The sequence below is a fragment of the Gavia stellata genome, chromosome 6, assembly GCF_030936135.1.
Source record: "Gavia stellata isolate bGavSte3 chromosome 6, bGavSte3.hap2, whole genome shotgun sequence".
In the NCBI taxonomy this organism is placed as follows: domain Eukaryota; kingdom Metazoa; phylum Chordata; class Aves; order Gaviiformes; family Gaviidae; genus Gavia; species Gavia stellata.
Window position 1 is genome coordinate 34,722,208 of NC_082599.1, and position 20,264 is coordinate 34,742,471.

General features: G+C 43.1%; 1 protein-coding gene across 1 annotated transcript in view; it reads left to right on the top strand.

The window, feature by feature from the left end:
- The first annotated feature begins 5,930 nt into the window (after positions 1-5,930).
- The window catches only part of ITGB8 (integrin subunit beta 8), a 43,084-nt gene continuing 28,750 nt past the window's right edge, over positions 5,931-20,264 (top strand). The window contains exon 1 of the mRNA XM_059818794.1: positions 5,931-5,942. The gene's annotated coding sequence lies outside the window, so the exon portion shown is untranslated. The remainder of the gene's footprint in view (positions 5,943-20,264) is intronic.

A 20,264-nucleotide genomic window follows, 5' to 3' on the forward strand; every position in this document is an offset into this window, starting at 1 on the left:
TCAAAAGGAAGAAAACACTTCTATCTGAAATACCAGTTCCGTCACATAAAAAAGCATAGTGGAAGTACCGAAAAATCTTAGTGTAACAGTGTTCTTTAAAACTCTGCATGTGACAACAATTAAAATGTTCTTCTTTCAGAATACATCTGTTCAACTGAATGTACTGCTGGGGTTTTTCAGCAAATACTTCCAGAAAGAGATTATTAGAGCATTTCAATAAACAACCCTAAGCTTTGACCACTTGTTACAATACATGTTTTTATGCTTTTGACCATCTTAGCTGGATTATATAGATAATTTCTTATGCTTACTTATCTCTAGAAAAATCATCCTACTCTTTCTTTAACAGAGGACAAGGGCAGCTTCACTGACAACCCCCTCCAATGCTAATTTACAGATCAGCTGTCTGTATTACAGGTGTCCTAGGAAATAAGTGTCTGTATAGAGCTTAAAGCATTGGTTTTGACCTAGTAAACCCTGAACAGACTGATACCTTCTCACCTGAGAAGCCACTGCTGTCTCTGTCTCAACTGCATGCTGACCATTTCGGTTGAGAATCCATCTGCATTGCAATTTTTTTTCTCACAAAGGTGTGAAATATCTCCGGTTTATTGTCTTGTCTTATAACACACACTTCTCCAGTGGGCTTCTGGCAAGCACTGAAGCACACAAGATCAAGATCTGGGATTTCTAGAGGACTACATACTTTATTTTTAATATACAAATTTTATAATTTCTTTGGTTATATAAGAAAGGAAGAGAAGTGTACTGCTGGGGTTTTGCAAGTAATTCTCTAAAGAAAAGCAGAAGGGAGGGAATATTGCTGGCACTCAGATCAGAAAAAAAATCATCTTATAGTTAAACCCATACAAATGAATGATCAGTAAGAACAGTTAGACACAGTATACACAAGTCACCAGGCTGAATGTATGGAAAATAGAAGGCATTATGCCACCTGTCTCTGCATAACATTGACCAAACTGTTGGAGTCAAGAAGGTAAATGCAAAAAGATAATGCTTCAGGTGTTGCCAGATTGTTTCATGCAGGCCTACTGAAACCGCTCAAGTTGCAAACCCAAGGAGGATTTGTAAGCCCACATGAAATGCCCATGTGAAATCAGTGGAAGCCTTCATGAAAAACTCTAGAGTATCAGTCATTTTGGATTATTGCTCTTCCTTAAAATTCACCATTTTCTCTTTGTGCCATGTGCATCAGGAAGCTCAGTAGTGTGGACTGGTAACTAAGGCAGGCATTAATGAAAAAAATAATGAAAAATACTATTTTGGGGAGTAAATACTCTATTTTGAAAGATGTCATTACCAATTTTCACTGGTAATGAGTGAAAACTGGTAGAAATGAAAGCCTAGAAACGAGAAGCAATGTGCATAGTTTTAATATCTTATATGGAAATGCATCGCAACTTTATCAAAATGGCAAATTACATTTTGTTAAAAATTCTGTGTATTGCACAGGGAAGTTTGAATTTTATATAGAATTTTACTGGATATAAAAAACAGCATAGGTGGATTGTTCATAGTCCGCACTACTGGGGAGAGGCCTATGATTCCTTGACAATCTGTTTCTTGGGAACAGCTATTGAATTTGAATTGTTCCATCATTTTAAATTGATGGGTTATGAAAGATTTTCAAAATACACTGACTTCTTTATATGAAACAGATGCAGTTTAGATTCAAATGTTGTGTAAAAAAAAAGAACCCAAGCTATAGCAAATGCAATTGTATCTGACAGACAAGCATGTGATCCTTTTATTTAGTTATATAGCAAAGAAATACAATTTGTATGTCAGTGGGACCAAGTGAAGCCACCAAAACCAAAACAATTACTATACTCCAGCAAGATTTTAAATTATTAAAATAGGGAAGTTGAAGGAAACTGCAATTAATTTAAGTATACCAAAATGCTTTCCGTAGGGATTTTAATCGTGTCTAAGATGCCATGATAATGTAAGAAATCACGTGACAGGCTAACGAACACATAATGCATTTTCCATTTTAAAAAAGTTTTTATATTAGAAGTTGTAAAACACCATCACTCTTCCCTTTGCAATCTCGGTTTGGACTCTCCCCAATGAAATGGCACATCAAAGATGGTTGGAAACATTCAACCAAAAAAGGAACATGGTTTTTGTAAGAAATGCTTTGGGTTTTTTGACCAGCTCTAGTGAACATTCATTGCAGATGCAACATTTCCAAAACTGTTTCCTGAAAAGAGAGGCTATTCGCCAGCACTGTGATAGACAATTATATTTTGTTTTCAGTAAAGCAAATGTAAATGCTGGAAAGAAAGCACAGTTACAACACTTCAAGAAATTTGGTATACATGTAATATAAGAACAGAGAATTACATGCTTTCCACCATAAAAATTCATAGAATAACTTGGGTTGGAAAAAGCCTCCAGAGGCCCAGCCAGCCCTCTGCTCAAAACAGGTCCAATTAGATCAGGCTGCTTGGGGATTTGTTCAGCTGAGTTTCAAATATCTCTAAGAACAGAGACCCCACACCACATTACTTCAAGCACTCATGGCCCTATGGATAGGACAACGGATTGACACTTAAATTCAGTTCCAGTGGTCTTAAACTCCTAGTTAAAAGACTCTTATGCAACCTTAGATGATTCAGTTTCTCCATTTGTAAAACTAGAATTATTATTCAAATCTCCTGCATAATGTTCTTTGAGATGCAGCTTATATTATTGCATTATAAACACTGTCTAAACAACAGTATATTCAAAGATGCTAGATGCTATCACTGCAAAGTAAATATTTTTAAGTCTTTGGCTTCCATCATGGGAGGAATGAAGCTAAAGAAATAGGGAGAAGCTGCATTTTTCATAAACCAGCAGAATACTTTGGACAGTTACAGTGGCCTCAACTGATAGAGGCCTCAGCTATTGGCACCTTCAGCTCTTGGCTTCTTTGTTACTGCTGATACCGGTGACTTTTACCACTCAGGGTGCATAGCTCTCACCCAATATTGGCATCCTTTTCCTCAGTGTTTAAATTAATGAATAGAGTGTGTTCATTTTGGTTACCTTATGCTCAGATTTTATATTCAAAATTATCCGTTTTTTTTCTTCCATGTTAGACTGCAGGTGTTGTCCTTCTGCCCAGAATGCCAAATCTTTGGACATCATTCTCATAAGGAGTAGTATGTGCAAGCACTCCATTTTCTGTTTGCATGGTGAATAGCCTATGCTTAGAAATTCACAAGATAATTCATGTTGTTGAGAACAAAGACATTTTCTTTATGATGCTTATGATAATTTAAATTCTGATCGGATAAAGAGATTCATACAGAATATATCCATATGGAGTATTAGCTGTATTCTTCCCCTATCAATGCTACTTAGACTCCGCAGGCGAAAATCCCAAAGTAGAGCAATCTCAGTTTCAGCAACTTTTGCTCCTGCAGGCGTTTTGTTTAAAGGTATTTCCTTGAATTTCTTTATGTCTCATCCTGCACCCTTTTTTCCAGATATATTTGAATCACTGTGAACTTGCAACCCAGGAGTTAGACATTATAGTGTCAAATAGGAGCAAACTGAGTTTAGTTCACCTGTCACAAGTGCATCTCATCTCAAAGAATAGCACCCAACTGAGCTCCCATGGGACATGTAGCTCACCACTTACATTGTTTCAAATTGTGACTTCTGAAATCATAGAGCTTTTAGGTCAAGAATGCCACAATATTTGCAGTCCTGTACTTGCTACCCTTTTATGTTACCATCACTGCCTATGGCTTTCTCACAAACCATACCCCCATGTGGGCCATGGCCACTTGAGGAATGACACTCGAATGTCTGAAGGGGGATTTTTCCAAGACAAAGCAGAAAGATGATACAGTGTTTAAAAACTCACAAGAGTGGGAGTGTAGGACTGCTCCATTACCGTCTCTTCCTCAGCGACCTTGAACAAACCCAGCATGTGTTCAGTTTCTGACCTTTGACGTGCAGATGGTAAGCCATCCTTATCTAAGCGCCGCGAGGCTTAGCACAGGGTCTGAAAATGCTTCTTTCATTCGTAAAGACTGTGAAACAGCACGGTGTTTACACTAGTTGCATTTGCATGATTTATGAACGTTGTACCCTGCACAGGCAGACTGGGACGCCGCGCCGAGATACCGTTTTGGGATCCTGCACGCACTGACATCCGTTCAGTAGTCACAGAAATGAAGACGCAGTGACGGCTGTCGCTGCCTCTGTGCTCAGCCCAGAGGCCCCACGGCCCGAGGCCGGCGCACCTACCCCGCGGTGGGGCCGGTAACCCGGTGTGACAGGACGAGGTGCCCAGGTGCCTTCCACCTGCCGGGAAAACACCACCCACCGCCTCCTCTGGGAGCGAAGCCCTCGAGGGGAAAGCAACAAAATTAACGACAGGAGAGCCGGGAAGCGGAGCGGAGCGGAGCGGGGCGGGGCGGGGCGGGCGGGCAGGAGAACGCACCTAGGCCCGGCGGGGCTTTCCTGGCCCGCACTGCGACGTACTTTCCGCCCGGCCCAGGGCACGGCTAACCTTTGCGTTACTCCCACTTCGCCCGAAGGGGTGGAAACTCCGAGCAGAAATTACTCGGGGAGGGCGATAGGAGCGATAAAGGGAGGGGAGGTATTTTTAGGTAACGTGAAGCAATCGGCGGCGGGGGGGTGAGGGGGTGCGCTGAGGGAGGGCGGCTTGCCGGCCCGCACGAGGGGCCGGGCGCGCTGCTGGCTCCAGGGCGGGGGTGTTTCTGCGGTCGCGGGCAGCGACGGGGGGGTGAGGATGAGGAGGCGGGAGCGAGGGTCGCACGAGCGCCCGGTTGCGGCGGCCGGCTTCACACGGAGAGAGGGCCACAACGGCCGGCAGGGCGGAGGGCTGCTGACAGGGCCGCCCTCCGCCGCGCGGGGCCGAGGCGGCGGGCGAGGGGCGGCGGGCGGCGCAGCGCTATGCCCGTGGCCTTCACCCGCCTCCCCGCGGCGGCCGCGGGCGGGGGGCAGCGGCGCCACGAACAATGGGCGCCGCGAGCCGCCGCCGAACAAAGAGGCGTGGGCGCGCGCAGTGACTTCATCGCCGGGCCCGGCCCCGCCCCCGCCCGCCGAACCTGCCCCGCTGCCGTCTCCTAGCAACCGGGGGGACCCGCGGGCCCGGCGCGCACCGACCGCGGCGGGGCCCGACGGGTCTGCGGGCGGCCTGGGCGGCAGCGGCGGCGCAGGGCCGCCGGCCGCGCTCCCGTGCCTCCCCCCCAGCCCACCCCGGCCCCGAGGCGCGGAGGAGCGGCCCCGGCGGCGGCTCGGGACGGCGGCGGGCGGCGCCCACCTGGCGGCGCGGCGCCCCGGCTGGGGTGCGCGGCGGGGGCGGGCGGGGGGCGGCAGCCGGCGGGGGCGGGGACAGCCGCCGAGCGGTTGTTTCTCTGAGGGAGGTGCGGGGCCGCTGCCGCTCCCCGCGCGGTGCCAAGTGCCTCCCCGCGGCCGGGCAGGGCGGGCGGCGGAGCGCCCCTTGCGCGCCGGGCTGGAGGCGGATGGAGGGAGCTGCTCTCCGCGCTCAGCCGGGGCCCCGCCGCCGCCGCCACTGCTGCCGCCGGGGGGCCGCCCCTCGCGGGGCGCGGGGGCGCGGCGGGCGCTGCCCCTGAGATGCGGCGGCCCGCGCCCGCCCCGCCGCCGCCGCCGCCGCGCGCCCTACCTGTGCCGGGCCCGCCGCCGCCCCTCCCCCGGCCCCGCCGCCGCCCCCGCGGGGGCCGGGACTGAGCGCGCCGCGGCGGCGAGACGCGGCCCCGAGGAGAGGGCGAGGGAGCGGGAGCGGGAACGGTGCCGCTCGCGGCGCATGATGTGGGTGCCGCTGCTGGCGTGCCTCACCGCGGGGATCGTCTCCGTGCCCAAGTGCCAGCGCGGCCCCGGACCCCTCCTGGGGGCGGCCCGGCTGCTGGCGGCCGTGCCGGGACTCTGCCAGCGCCGTAAGTTGCCGAGCCCCTCGGGCTGCTCGCCGGGCCCTTGGCTGGTCGGGGCTGTGGTTGGGTTTGGGTTTCGCGCGGGGGCCGTGCGTGGGCGGGGGGCACGCCCAGGCTCGGCGGCTGCCCCCGGGCACAGCCCTGACAGTTGGGGCCGCCCGGTGCCGCGGGCAGACGCCGCCCCGGCCGGACAGGCGGAGCTGCCGGGCGGCGGTTACCTGCGGGGAGAACCGGGCTCGAGCGGCTGGCGCCTGCCCAAACTTCACGCTGCTTGAGTGCCGCTAGTGCGAGCCCGTGGTTTAATTGTCCGTCCCGGGGGCGTCCAGCCTTTACGGAGCCGTGGCAGCCTCCCGGGAGCGTGGGGAGCCCACGGGGAGTGCCGCGCTGCAGGGTGCTGCGGCTCCCGAAGTGCCCGGTCACCCTCTGCAAGCCTCCGAGATGCGGCACACAGAGCCCCCGGGGCGTCACAAACTGCGGACGGACAGTTCCTAGGCATGCAAACACTCGGGTTTACATCGTTCATGTGGCATTTAGTGGCAGGGTTTACAATGGATAGAGTTACGGGACTGTCTTCTTTTCACCTTGGGGTAACGTGTATGCTGACAAGGTCCCTGGTAGCAGTGGTACTGGTGGTGGCAAAGGCTCTGGTGAATGTGGGTAACCCATCAAATTGTGGAAAGGCTTCCCAAACCCCGGGCATCAGTTTTGATGCACGCAGGCTGAGAGGAGTTGTGCAAATGTACCTTAGATCGTACAGCAGTTGATCGGAGCTATCAGGTTCGTCAAGTATTTCACAAAGGATTTTATCTAACTAGTAGTGGTCAGACAAGCAGATCAAGTTGTCAATCACCTTTTTTTTTTTTTCCCCTTGTGGAATAAATGCATATTCCAAGTTTAAGCCTGGAGTTAATTTAAAATGTTAATATGTAACCTCTAAAAATAAGATTTACAATGGGAACAGTGTATTAGTCTTAAGTGCCTTATTGCATATGTGACAAATTCATGCCTAATTCAGTGGGATTTGCCCAGTGCTATTAAAAACAATGGAATAATTTGTTAACTTTCATAGGATAATTTATTTTGCTTTTTTGGCTTCATATTTTGAATTCAAAACCAAACTAAATGTCAATAGGAAAAATAAAATATAATATTATTAAATTTCTTATGAAACATGACATCTTGTAGTTAGTATCCCAGATTCTTTTTTATGCAGCGTAATTGAGTTGAAAGGCTAATTGAAACTTTATGGAGAGGATAGTTCCGTGCCTGAGTGTAGTCCTGTGCTTGCTCATGAGTGTAGCTCCTGGGTACACACTAGTGCAAATAATGCATGAGAACAGAATGCCATAGGGGAAGATTGTACGTGGGGCTTTTGCTCCAAAGGATGCCTGCTGTCTTTATTGTGCTTGATCATGAAAATATACATGGGTGATACGTCATGGGTTACGTGTTTATTGTAACAACAGCTCTCAGATTGGGCAGACCATAACTCAGATAGACCTTGCTTTTTCCTCGACTTGAAACCTCTGCTAATTCATGAAAGCTGAAAGTCACACTGAATTCTTTCCTTCATACATAATCACTTTACAGGCTATAGCCACAGTTGAAGCAAGCAGAGTGTTTTGTTTTGTTTTTCTGTGAATGAACACATGAAAATTTTCATTATTATTGTTGCTGTTGTTGTTGTTTAGTGCTTTTTACTTTTGGTTGTGGTAGCTCTATCAGCTGGTGCAGCACCACCTGGATTCTTTGAACTTCTGCAGGCTGCTCCGAGAGACTCTGGGCAGCAGCTCCATGTACAGCTATTTGGCAGCACAGCTTTGTTGAAGCAGCCACTCCTCTTTGCTTCTGCATTGACAGTGCTGGGCATGGAGAATAGCATCGTGCTGTTCCCGTGCCATCAGCAATTTCAGTTTATTTATGTGCAGAGTTGGCAGAACCTGCGTATCTGTTGCATTGAATCTCCAATTCTTTTAAAAGAGACTGGAATTAATATGAAATGTACATGGAACTCAAGTTTATTCATTCTTGTTGGAGCATTTGTGGCTCTTCTAATTGAAAAATGGACGGTTTGATGCTACCTGAGGTATTTGTTCTGCAAATTGCAGTTTGATATGTGAGTTACTGCTTGGGCATAAGTAAAGGTAGAATTTGGCCCTGGGTTTGGAGTTACGAGGAACACAAAAGGAAATTGAACAACGCTGTAAAGTTGCAAGTCCCAAATTAAAGGTTCTGTAAGTGCAGATAAAAAGGTTAGTGTTGCCGCCATCTACAAAGGGTCCCTTGTTCACTAAGTCTCACCAAAGGAAATTTGCAGTTCAGCAAGCCAACTAAAACAAATACCTGACCTAAGAATGGAGTTATTTCCATAGTGATTTCTACAGATCCCAAATTTATATTTGAACACTAAAACCTGACAAACTCCTAAAGATGTAAACCAGTGAACTGAATAAAAGCTGGATTCTGCAGCGAGAGCACATGTATGCATTGTGTTAAACACTTGTGTGCTCACTTCAGTGGAGACAGTAAGTTCCCTTGCCTTTTTCAGAAACTAAACTGTTGAAACTCTTCGGTTTTTATCTGCTGTATAAGCACATGGAATATGTACACCTTAAATACTGAGGAATGACTGACTGGTCAAGGTTAACAGAGGACGTTGGTTCAAATCTCAGCAGTGTCTCAAGAACAGTTTTTACATGTATTAAAATTTTCAAAACAGAGTTTACTTGTGATATGCACACAGGGATGGGATGGCATGAAAATCTTTATCCCTAATTTAAGAGTTGAAGAACAGTCACACAACACTTCTGTTGCATAGTCATGGTTGACAAATCTCTTGACCCTTTAAAAGTTGGTATTTTCAGTCTTCTTTGCAGTGTCATTTGGAAAGACCAGTTAGGGCGTTTGGGAAAGTAGAGGATCTGTGATCATGGCAGGAACAACTGTTAATTGATTTATCCCAATAGCATGACTTCTGATGCCAAACAGATTCATTAATGTTTCCTCATCTGGGTCTTTGGTGTTTTGCCAGTCTTGTCATGTCTGATTCTCATGTGTGTTCCCTCTAGTTAGAAAGTTTCATAAATCGTTACTGTGTTATTTCTCAAAGGAATAGGAAAAGTCATTCAAACCACCCATGGAAGAACTGTTTTTGAAGGGAGGTGGTCAGGAAATGTCCCTGCACACACAGAAAAAGTCTGAAATAAATGATATATCATGATAGCTTTAACTGGTGTTTGTTGATTTCTGTGCTGGCCCATTTTGTTCTGGGATTCAGTGGAAGAAAACTGTCATGTATGGGATACTCAGCACTGAGACAGTTCTGCTTTTCCTAAAACAATCCAAGAAGAAGAGAAAACCCTTTTTTAATTTCCTGAGTCTGCGTGGGTGATCTGCTCCCTAGGGGTATTGGACCATCTTTGGGAAAGCCAACCTGGGTGTTTGAGAGGGCTGTAGATTGCAGTTCTGAGGAATAGCGAGGGGGAGGTTTGCTTATCTGCACATTGCCCAAGGAGCATATTATGCCAATGGTATGCATAAATTTGCTTTGCAGATTGTACGTGTCTCATAATCCATTGCAATTTCATGTCTCTTCAGGGGTTTTATGTGGTACATTTTTTTATTTTATGGTTTTTGCAAGTTGAATGATACTGGTGGTTGCATGTATAGTATTTACAATGTTTCCATGCTACAGATGTTTGAGATGGTGCGAGAATGGGAAAGAGAGGAGATGGGCAGTTTACCAACCGAAGAGCAATAACCATACTCTTGGTGCTCTGGGAAGGTTGTCTCTGTCATTTAGGACATGCTGTTGCTGAAGGAAGTTGTGAAGGCAGCCTGGGGATTGCATGCAGCAGAAATACTCTGTATAGCAGTTTGAAGAGGCAATAGCTTCTTTTCTGGTCCTTAAACTTTAAGGGCTGGAACTGCAACAACTGAGTAAGCAGGAATTATACCCCATTAGCCAACAGGCCTGAATGAATAAATTTTATTTTCCATTAAAGTACAATCTAAGTTTAATTTACCTCCCCAGAGCATCAGAAAGATGTCACAATGTGAGCTTTATGGAAGTTTAAGAAAATAAGACCTCATCTGGTTGTATGTTCAACAAGAGGACATTAAAACATCAGATTACAATCCCTCTTACACTTCACAAAGTGCGTGAATGCTGGTAATATTTTTCAAGTCCCTAGAAAGAACTCATGATGACATGTCCATGTTAATTGTGTCTTGAATTTGGGACAATTTGTATTAGTTACTAATCTATGGTAGGAGGTATGAGAAGAGAAACATAAAATACTATATTTACAAATTGTGTAAGTTGACATGGGCTGCTGATATTTACCAGGACTTTTTCAGAAAGTCAGATTCATCATCATTATTTTTGGGAGTAAGTCCTTAGTGAGAAGCTACGAATCTCACTTTAGAATAGGCCAGTCGTAAGAAACATTAGCCTTATTGTCCAAATAAAATCTACACTACCTACATGAATTATTTTATTTATCATCAATGTACATTTTTAAAACTGCATATAGCAAAACCATACTTTTTTAGTATTGGGATAGGTGTATCTTAGGCAGTCATTGGGATTTAATGAGTTCTGTCAGGGTAGGAAGGACAGGCGGAATGGCTTTGTGTCCTGAGCTTTAAAGTTTGTTCAGTGTTCTTAAAATACATTAATGACACTAAAATCATATGTTATATTTTCAAGAATCATATATGCAAACTATCCTGTGTTTTTACTGTAACTGGTAGTGTAGATGTCTTGGTATAAATCAGGCTTCTCAAGTTGAATGTACTGAAAATAAAATTCTGGAGAATAATATCAATTCCTTTGTGTTAATAAACTTTCTGTGGTTTTCTTAATCGAATCCTTAAGGCCTCGGTGATTCTCTTTCTACTTACATCCTCCTTTCCAGCAAAATCTGTCTTCAGAGCTCCTGTATGTGTCCATTACTAATTGCTGACTTCTGTCTAACCAGTGGAAAGACGTAATACTTCTTTCTGATCTGCTTAAATAGGCATGATTTATGATGGACAAAGTAGGATATGGTCTGTTACTCTTTTCTAAGCACTTGAACTTCATTAAAAGATCATTTTTTTTCTTTTGGCAGTTTACATAAATGGACTTGGGCTATTTAGTTTAGCTTTTGGGAAGGAAGTAGAGCTCTAATGAATTAGTTCACTGTCCACTGTAATGGAACCTTTCTTCAAGAAGAAAAGTAAGCTTTTTGCCAGCCATTCAGGATTCCCCCTTGTTCTGGTGGCAGAACAAGAATAACCCCTTGGGCAAAATGTAAGTGTTTCAGGATGATCAGAATTTACGGCATTAGAAAGCTGCCAAAAAAGCAACTTCTAGCTGAGGCTGTATTTGCCTAAATTGAAAAGTTTGCAAAGCTCATAATTGACTTTTTTCTTCATATGTTTCTATGCTTCCCATGACTTCATTGTCACGTGCCTGCAGTGACTTCTTCCTGCTATTACCCATGGTGACAGTAATGAGCCTGAAGTATTTATAATTATCAAAATATATTAAGACAGAGATTTTAACTACAATTATTGGAGGAGGAAAATTCTGTAGCTTCAGGCAGGTGGAATGATGTTCCTGAATGCTCGATTTTTATTTTTCTTCAGAGTCCTTCTGTCCCCACTGACTTGGGAGTTAAGTTGTTAGCAGCAGTATTTCATTGGGTTCAAATCTTAAAAACTTAAGTATTTTTGGTATTTTGCTGTTGTTGTAGCTCTGTTCTGAATACACCTGCATCAGGTATGGTGGCATCACGAAAGTAGCCCAAGTCTGATTAAACCTGTACCTGCCCTTTCCGAAATGAGTTCTGTTCCTTCTCGGTGTTCAAGGGAATTAGGCTAAGTGAATTCCACTTATTCTACTGTACTTAAGAGTATGATTTATTTCCATGTAATCTCTGCAGGGTGACAGGGGTTATACTGTGCTGAAAACAACTTCCTTCTTTCAGATGTGAGCTTCTTCCTGGAAAGCTGAACCAAGATCCCATCCATCTTCTTGTACAAACAGGATTCCCAGGAAATAAGAAAACTTGAGACAACTTACACTCTGGCACAAATAATGCAAAATGACCTAAATAAAACTAATGACATCAGCAAGCCTGCTCTTCCAATATAAGCAAAACTGTGGGATTGCATTTTACTGTCAGAAATGTTGTGGCATTACTTCAGAACATGAAATAAACCCCTACCTGTTTAAAATCTTGAATTTGCATGTTTGAAGGCTGTCCCTTACAGAGCATTTAAACTGCACCTGCAGACCATACACATGTGTGAATACTTACTTGCAAAAGCACCAGCAGAAGCTTGCATTCAAACAGTATATGTGCACCAGTAGCTATAGTTAGTATGTGAGTCTGCATATTTTATAGCCTGCAGTCATGTTTTGTGTAATCTTTGCCCCCAAATTATAAAAACCTAACAGGCTTACATAAACCTAAAATGGAGGTTGGCCAGTGTCCGTTCCTAGGCAGATATGGTTGGGTTTCAGGTTTTTTTGTTTGTGAACAATGCACGTATCTCCTATGTGAGAAACTTAATTTCTCAGTATTCTCTTATAAGATCTTTGTGTTCATCCATTTTTATCTATATATTCAGAAAAGCGCTGTACTTTAACTCACCTTTGAAGGTCTTTGCATTCAACTGTTAATCATCAAATGGGATCTTAAGAGTCTTTTGTGCTGTGTTATCACACAGTTAATTAAAATACGACATCTAACTGTTTCTGCATTCAAAGAGCATAAAAGTAACAAAATTAATTTAGAAGAAAATCCCAGAAAGTTTTTACCACATTCTCTTTGTCTCAGGGCCAATAACCATGTTTGAAGATTGAAAACGCCATTGAAAAGCAAATTAGTGAAATAACAAATACTAAACACTTTGTATTCCAGAAGGCAATAACATTTTTAAAATAGCCCTGCTGAATAAATGCTCCTCCCAAACTTGTGCACTACATACTACAAGTCCTTAAAGAGTGGTGGTTATCCCCTCTGACGCGATACCAGTCTTAGCTTTTCTTTAATGTTCTTGAGGTTTTCTCACTGTGACTGTAAACTGCGTATTATGTGTTCAGTGTTTTGTTTTAACCCTGACATGTCTTCCTAATATACACATACGCACAGTTTTTGATTTGGGGCTTTGGGTTTGTTTCAAGAAAAACTTCTGTAGAAGCACAATTTTGTGATCATTTTGTGTTCAGAATTGAGGGGTTTCAGCTTTGAGAATTATGGTCTGAAACGCGGAGTAAGTTTATTCCAACTCACAATGTATGCAGATAAAAGTAAGTGAAGTGAGTTGTTTGCATTGCTATGGACTATGAAACCTGTGGATTAGGTCGTCTATGGTGATACTCCTTAAGAAGAAACAGCTCTGAGCTGTTGCCCATCCTCTGCACTGCTTCTGGGTTTGTGAATGAAAGCTCAGCAGCAGGAAGAGGTAGTGCTCTTACGGGGCAGAAAGCAACAATTTGGTGAAGATTAGATATGCAATAGAAAGGTGGATTAGGGAGGCGATTTGGAGTTGAGGTGCTGGTTTGTGGAGGTGGAGCTATAGAAGATGGTGAGAGATACAGCTTGGACATGTCTTTTATTCAAGTTTGAAATTCTGAAACAGGCAAAAATTAGTCATTTGTGTTTACCTTTATATTCATCATGACCTCATATTTAGGTAAAGACTTTATAGTATACACAGGAATATACTGACCATTCTAGGTTGTTGATGTGCTACTTGCTAGTAGCAAGTGCTTACTAATACACAAGAAATTAAATTAGCAATGAAATACAGCAGTAGCCGTTCCAGGCTTCGCTCGAACAGCATGACTGTATCCAAGCTGGCCAACTCCAAGGGAGATTCTAGCAGCTGGAAATGACTAGAGTATAATGATTCCCATGCCCATGTTCCCTCCTAGGAAACAAGGGAATTAACACAGCTCCACGCATCCTGAAGTTCCCTTTAAATCAAGGGATTTAATAAAGAAATATTTAAGCTCTCTGGTTCCGTATGCTTTGCATTTTTATTGGTGCAAAGCTGTGCAAACAGAACCATCAAACCTGTGCCATAAAAGCTAATGGCTGTGGGAAATGAGTCTCTTCTAATGATATAATCAGAGTAAATTGTCCTGTATGTTTTTATTTGCAAGAGACAGAAAAAGTTGGTTTCAGAAACCGAATAGTCTTTGAGTCATTGTTTGCAGGCATGAATTGCATCAACAAAATTTAACCATCTCCCATAAAAGCAGGAAGTTTCATAGAAAGGAGAGGCTACAAGTAAAGTTGGCCAAGGAACAAGAATCATGTGTTGTGAAAAATTTCAAGGTTACATTGCTTGTTTTCATTCTGTATTGTGGCTTGGGAACAAAGTCAGTCTGGAGTAGTCAATAGCTCTGTCTCCCGCAGTCAAGGTCATGCTTGAGGCCGTGGTTTGAATGTTGGGAGTCCTAACTGCTATACCAGTAGCTATTTTGGGCAGTACCTTTACCAAAATGCTGCTATATGCATCTTTCTGACAAAATAAAAAAAAACCTCTAAATTGATATATAAATGAAAAACTAATGAAAAACTTGAGTTTATATGCATCTGTGTGAGGCTTCTGTTCTGCAAGTTCTCCTCTTGAATGATGTGCAACATTCATATAAGTGATGGAACTTTTCGGAGAGATGAGGCTAAGAAAGCCACATGTAGCCTTCAGAGAGGTGTCAAGAGTACCTCCTTGAAGCCTAGTGTCTGTATCATTCCCTAATTACGGAAGTGTCCATACAGTGCTTGGGAACTCCATCTCCATGTGCCATTACACAGCAGACTTCTCATACATTTGCTGCCCTCCAGCATCAGCTACGACCGTCGTTTTCTGCCAGAGCTTTCCTAATGCTGTGTTGACAGAGGTCTCCCCCTCTTCCTCCTTCCCCTTCCATTTTGCCTTGTTCAGCTGATATCCAGCATCAGTTCTCTGGAGTGGCGTCACTCAGAGCTTGCACAATGTGCAAAAAGGGAAGATCTTGGTTATTTTGCCGCATAGTTTGCAAAGGCATGAACAATGAGGCAGACTGCTGCTGCATTTGCATTTTGATGGCTTTTTATATCATTCATGTCACTCTTAGTAATGCCCCTCATGTTCATAGGGTACTGTGTTCATATGGTAATGCAAATTAATTGGGGAACCCCAAAAGTATCAGGGGGATATTGGCAGAGTTAGGAATGGGAGCCCATATCTGTCATCAGGACTTGTTCGCTAGTGATTCTTTTCACTGCATTTATCCAGATGTGCATGTATACTTCTTATTTAATTCTCATTTATATCTCATCTTCTCTATAACCACATTATGGTTTATCTCTTCCAGTATGCTCCATTTTTCTTTTTAGGAACACTGTAACATTTGACTTGTTCTTTTTTTAATGGCTGGTAGAAAAAGAAGGTCTAGGGTGTCTTTTGGTTTGGGGTTTTTTTTTGTTTGCTTGTTTGTGTTAATGGAAAGATGTTTTTACTCACTTGCCATGGTCACAGAAGTATTTTTCCTTTTGCTCACTTGCCAGGTTTACAGAAGTATTTCTCCAGGGCTCAGGATTTAACAGTGCCAGTCATGTTTTGCACCTTTCTTTTACACATCTTCTTTTTCTTAAGAAACACATGTGTCTCTTACATGCCGAGTTTTAGTTTACTGCTGCTTCTCTTCCTGGTAAAGGATATTTTCAAATCAGTGTGCACCTTAGCTCCTGTCTGAATAGTGAAACTAAAGTGGACAACCATTAATAGAGAAGTGAAACCAATTAACAAATCCAGTATGTAATAGAAAAAAGGAAGAGGGAAGAAAAGGGGACTGGTATTTTTGCTCAAGTAATCTTAGGAATTTATTATAAAGCGTAATAGATGTACAGTTTTCAAGTTGAAATCTTTTCTGGGCAAGGGTGAGGGCCTCTTAACCTGATTCTGAGGTGTACCTCGTAACCCTCTTAGAAAAACTGGTGGTGACAAAGCAGGTTTTTAAAGCATGGCATTGTGCACAAAGGGTAGAGAGAATTATTGCTTGTTTGGAAAAAGGCGGGGGGAAAACCCTGATTCCAGGATTAGGTTTTAGGATTGGCAGTTAAAGCATAGGCACTCATTTTTTCCTTGTAATCTGAGCAAGTAAGTGTCAGACACAATAATCATGGAAAAAATTCCCCCTCTGTAACATTTTTACAATGCTTTTCATTGTATCTGCAGATTCAGCCAAAGTGAATTGAGAAGCTGTGTGTTAGCTGGGACAGTTACTGCCTGTCCCCTCTCAAGGAGTCCCGGTTAGCTCCTGAAGAAAGACAGAAAGGTGAAGATAACTGCAGTATACTGCATAAATGCTGCAACTTTCCTCAGAAGTGATGCTACACACACGTTATTGAAGGCCACATTATCTGTGGAGAGGGACAGCCGGCTGCTTGCTGCCCTAGAACAAGATAGGATACAGAATTTAAGGAAAAAAAGCACGGTAGAGGCTAGATAATTTAGAATCTTCTTGCCTTAACTAGTGTTCAACAGTCTGAGGACCATGATCAGGGAGTATAAGCTGCTAGTTATATTTTGGTTTTCTCTTTCAAGAAAGCAAATGGTACACCCTCCAAAACCAGCAAAAACGTGTACCAACAGTGAAGTTGATACAAATCCGAATTCTTGGCTATACTTGAACAAAGTGCTGCCTGTTTGAAAACCTGTTTAACATCCCCTCTCAAACGCCAGTGTGTGTTACTGTTATTCCATCTCTGAGATAAATACCCTGATCATGATAAAGTTATTTACATAATAGGGAGGCAGGATATGATTATAATGCATGTGATATTTGTCTTTCCTTGATCCCTCTTGTTGCTGAGAGTTTAGACTTGCCACACCTGTGATCACTGTAAATAGCTGCAGTCGTTGGAGCACGGTTGTATTTTGTGGAGCAGGCTGGAAAAGTGCAGTTTAACCTGCTGCACTCACTTTTTATTATATGCATATGCCTGTGCAGTTCCCAGCACAAAATTTGGCCCTTGTTGAAAATACCTTTTGGCATACATCAGTTATAACTCAGCCAGTAGAAACTTGCCCTTAGCTTTGGCTGAACAATAACTCAGTCTTGTCTGGACTCTGTTTTTGGTGAAGTGGCAGGAAAAATCTCAGTTCTTTTGTTAGCCAACTCATAAAAAAAAATTTCTTGCTTTAGCATATGACTTTTGAAAGAAACTGAGAAGTTTATACTTAATCAGTTATGGTTTTAGAGTAGGCTTATAACTAAATAATAAATATTTGGTGAATGAAAGCTTGTCCATAAATGTTACTGCTATAAGGGACTATGTACTTGGGAACGACAGTAGTGATGTAGCCAGAATGTATCTCAGGCATTAATAAACCTCTTTCAAGTTTCTCTTTAGTCCAAAAAAATCAGCTTTTTGAGCCAATGGTGCCAAGGCTGTCAATTGCCAGTCCGTGACTTCATGTTGTGAAAATGGGGCTCTTGAGACTGGAGATTTATCAGCAAAGAGATTTGCATCCAGCAACACTGTATATTTCATTTGTTAAAGCATTTCATCTGCCATGATCGCATTGAAAACCCAAACTGGATTTTAAGATCTTTTCTTCTGCCTTAGCAGTTTAGAAAGACACACTCATCCCCCCTCCATGTTTTACCACAACAAGGCCAAGTGCCGGGTCCTGCACTTGGGTCACAACAACCCCATGCAACGCTACAGGCTTGGGGACGAGTGGCTGGAAAGCTGCCTGGCAGAAAAGGACCTGGGGGTGTTGGTCGACAGCCGGCTGAATATGAGCCAGCAGTGTGCCCAGGTGGCCAAGAAGGCCAATGGCATCCTGGCCTGTGTCAGAAAGAGTGTGGCCAGCAGGAGCAGGGAGGGGATCGTGCCCCTGTACTCGGCGCTGGTGAGGCTGCACCTCAAATCCTGTGTTCAGTTTTGGGCCCATCACTACAAGAAGGACATTGAGGGACTGGGGCATGTCCAGAGAAGGGCGACAAAGCTGGTGAGGGGTCTGGAGCACAAGAAGTCTTATGAGGAGCGGCTGAGGGAACTGGGGTTGTTCAGTCTGGAGAAGAGGAGGCTGAGGGGAGACCTCATCGCTCTCTACAATTACCTGACAGGGGGTTGCAGAGAGGTGGGTGTTGGTCTCTTCTCCCAAGTGACTAGCGACAGGACAAGAGGCAATGGCCTCAAGTTGCGCCAGGGGAGGTTCAGGCTGGATATTAGGAAAAATTTCTTTACTGAGAGAGTGATGAAACACTGGAATAAGCTGCCCAGGGAGGTGGTGGAGTCACCATCACTGGAGGTGTTTAAGGAACATGTGGACGTGGCGTTGTGGGACATGGTTTAATGGGCATGGTGGTGTTGGTTGATGGTTGGACTCGATGATCTTACAGGTCTTTTCCAACCTTAATGATTCTGTGATTCTGTAATAAACTAAATCAAGCTTCGATAGATTCAGTACCTAAACTAACAAAAAAAAAAATGGGACAATTCTTTTTCCAATGCATCTGGAAATATGGTACAGTTGTTCCAGTCATAGACACATACTATTTTTTTTAGCAAGTGCACATTACAGTAAGACATGAATGTTTTGTTGCATGGTCAATGGCATTTAATTTTGGGAAATGTGTGTTAATGCAGATAGGATTATACATTTTAAGAAAGGAGTCTCAGAAATTACTGCAGGAAATTAATTAGGCCAAACTCATTATTTTATTTACTTTGGTTTACTGATTACGATGACCAGGAATTAATTTGGCTTATTCCTTATCTGTATAGCTAGATAGACAGGTCTCTTCTTTCTTCCTGTCAACTATTCTTATTAGCACAGCTCTGACTCTTATGGTGGATGTTACTGGATTGGTAACTTCAAAATTCATGTCATGTCCTCCCTGTTTTGTCCCATGGTGGTCTTTACCCACTGTTACGCTGCACATTAGCAATTCTTATATTTCCTTGTCCTTTGACACTTCTACTGAATCCATCACTTTACTCTCTTTTTCTTGTAATGTCTTTCATCTCTGCTGTCTTCGGTATCGAATCGAAGATGGGATTGACGTTTCTGTGCCAAGAACAATTACATTCCTTTTATTTTTATTCCTTCAACAACTTTTCATCCTATGTCTTTGTGCTTTACCAATACTGTCTAGAAAGGGATCTGTGGCAAGTTCTACAACCCTGTGTATGTCAGTACCTACCTGGAATCCTCACCCTCATTCTCCTCTCCTGCGGTTTGCGGTAATTTTTTCTATGGCCTCCAGGTCTGCTCTTTCAGACTGCAGGATATAAAGTTCTGTTGCCATCTTCTTATAAATGCAAAGAATTTTTATTGTGTCAGTGCCAAATGAGCTTGCTCTAATTTCACATCCAAGTCAAACTTGCTGTGTTTGTTTTTATAACAAATAAATAAAAACCTTTTGGATTTTATCTTGTTCTTTTCTCTTTCCTTAGTGACTCGTCCTTTATTTATCCCTGCCCACCTCTCCCACCCTTTAATCAGTTTTCCCTCTGTTCCACCACCTTCCTGGGCTGCTTTTCAGCTTATTTTCAGTGGTCATATCTGTAAGAGTTTCTCTCCTTTTCGTATACATTTCTTTTCTCACATTGCCTGCGTGGCAAAAATTGTCAACAGCAGTTTACATAAAATAGAAATAATGGCAAAAATTGTCAACAGCAGTTTATATAAAATAGAAATATAGGCCTGACCTTTGAAATTAATGAAATTGCCACTAACCTATATGTTATCAGTGTAATGCTGCAATTGTGCTGTACTAGGCTTTTCTATTTTTTTAATACTGATAATGTTATATAGGTTGTTGATACTAATATCTTGCAAGCTGTGATTAGTTCCTTGGATCATCCGTTGTTCAAAGTGACCTGTTGAGGACTAGCTGTTCATGTGATACGGGATCTTATCTTTGAATTCATAGCTGAAATCAGTTAAATAAAGATAAAAAAGGTATTTTGTTACGTGTTTTCCTAATACAGTTTTTCACTGTGAGAAGTTACTTTCATTATTCTAAAAAGAGAGATGGTTTGCATTTTTGCAAGTTGGAAAGAAATAATCTGAGACAGTACATGTAGCAAAAACTTTGGATGAAAAACAAACCTTTCTTCAAACTGTTTTGGTATAATGATACGCACATTATCATGATGGACCAACTAAGAGATGTAGCCTTTCCAGTATGCAGTAATTAATTTTATTTTGCTTCCAGTATATTTCATAATCGTATAATATGCCATGCTGAATATGCCACTACACAGTGTTGTTAAACAGCACTACTACTGTGCTATGCACTGAAGACTCCTATTATGTGCCTTCCTC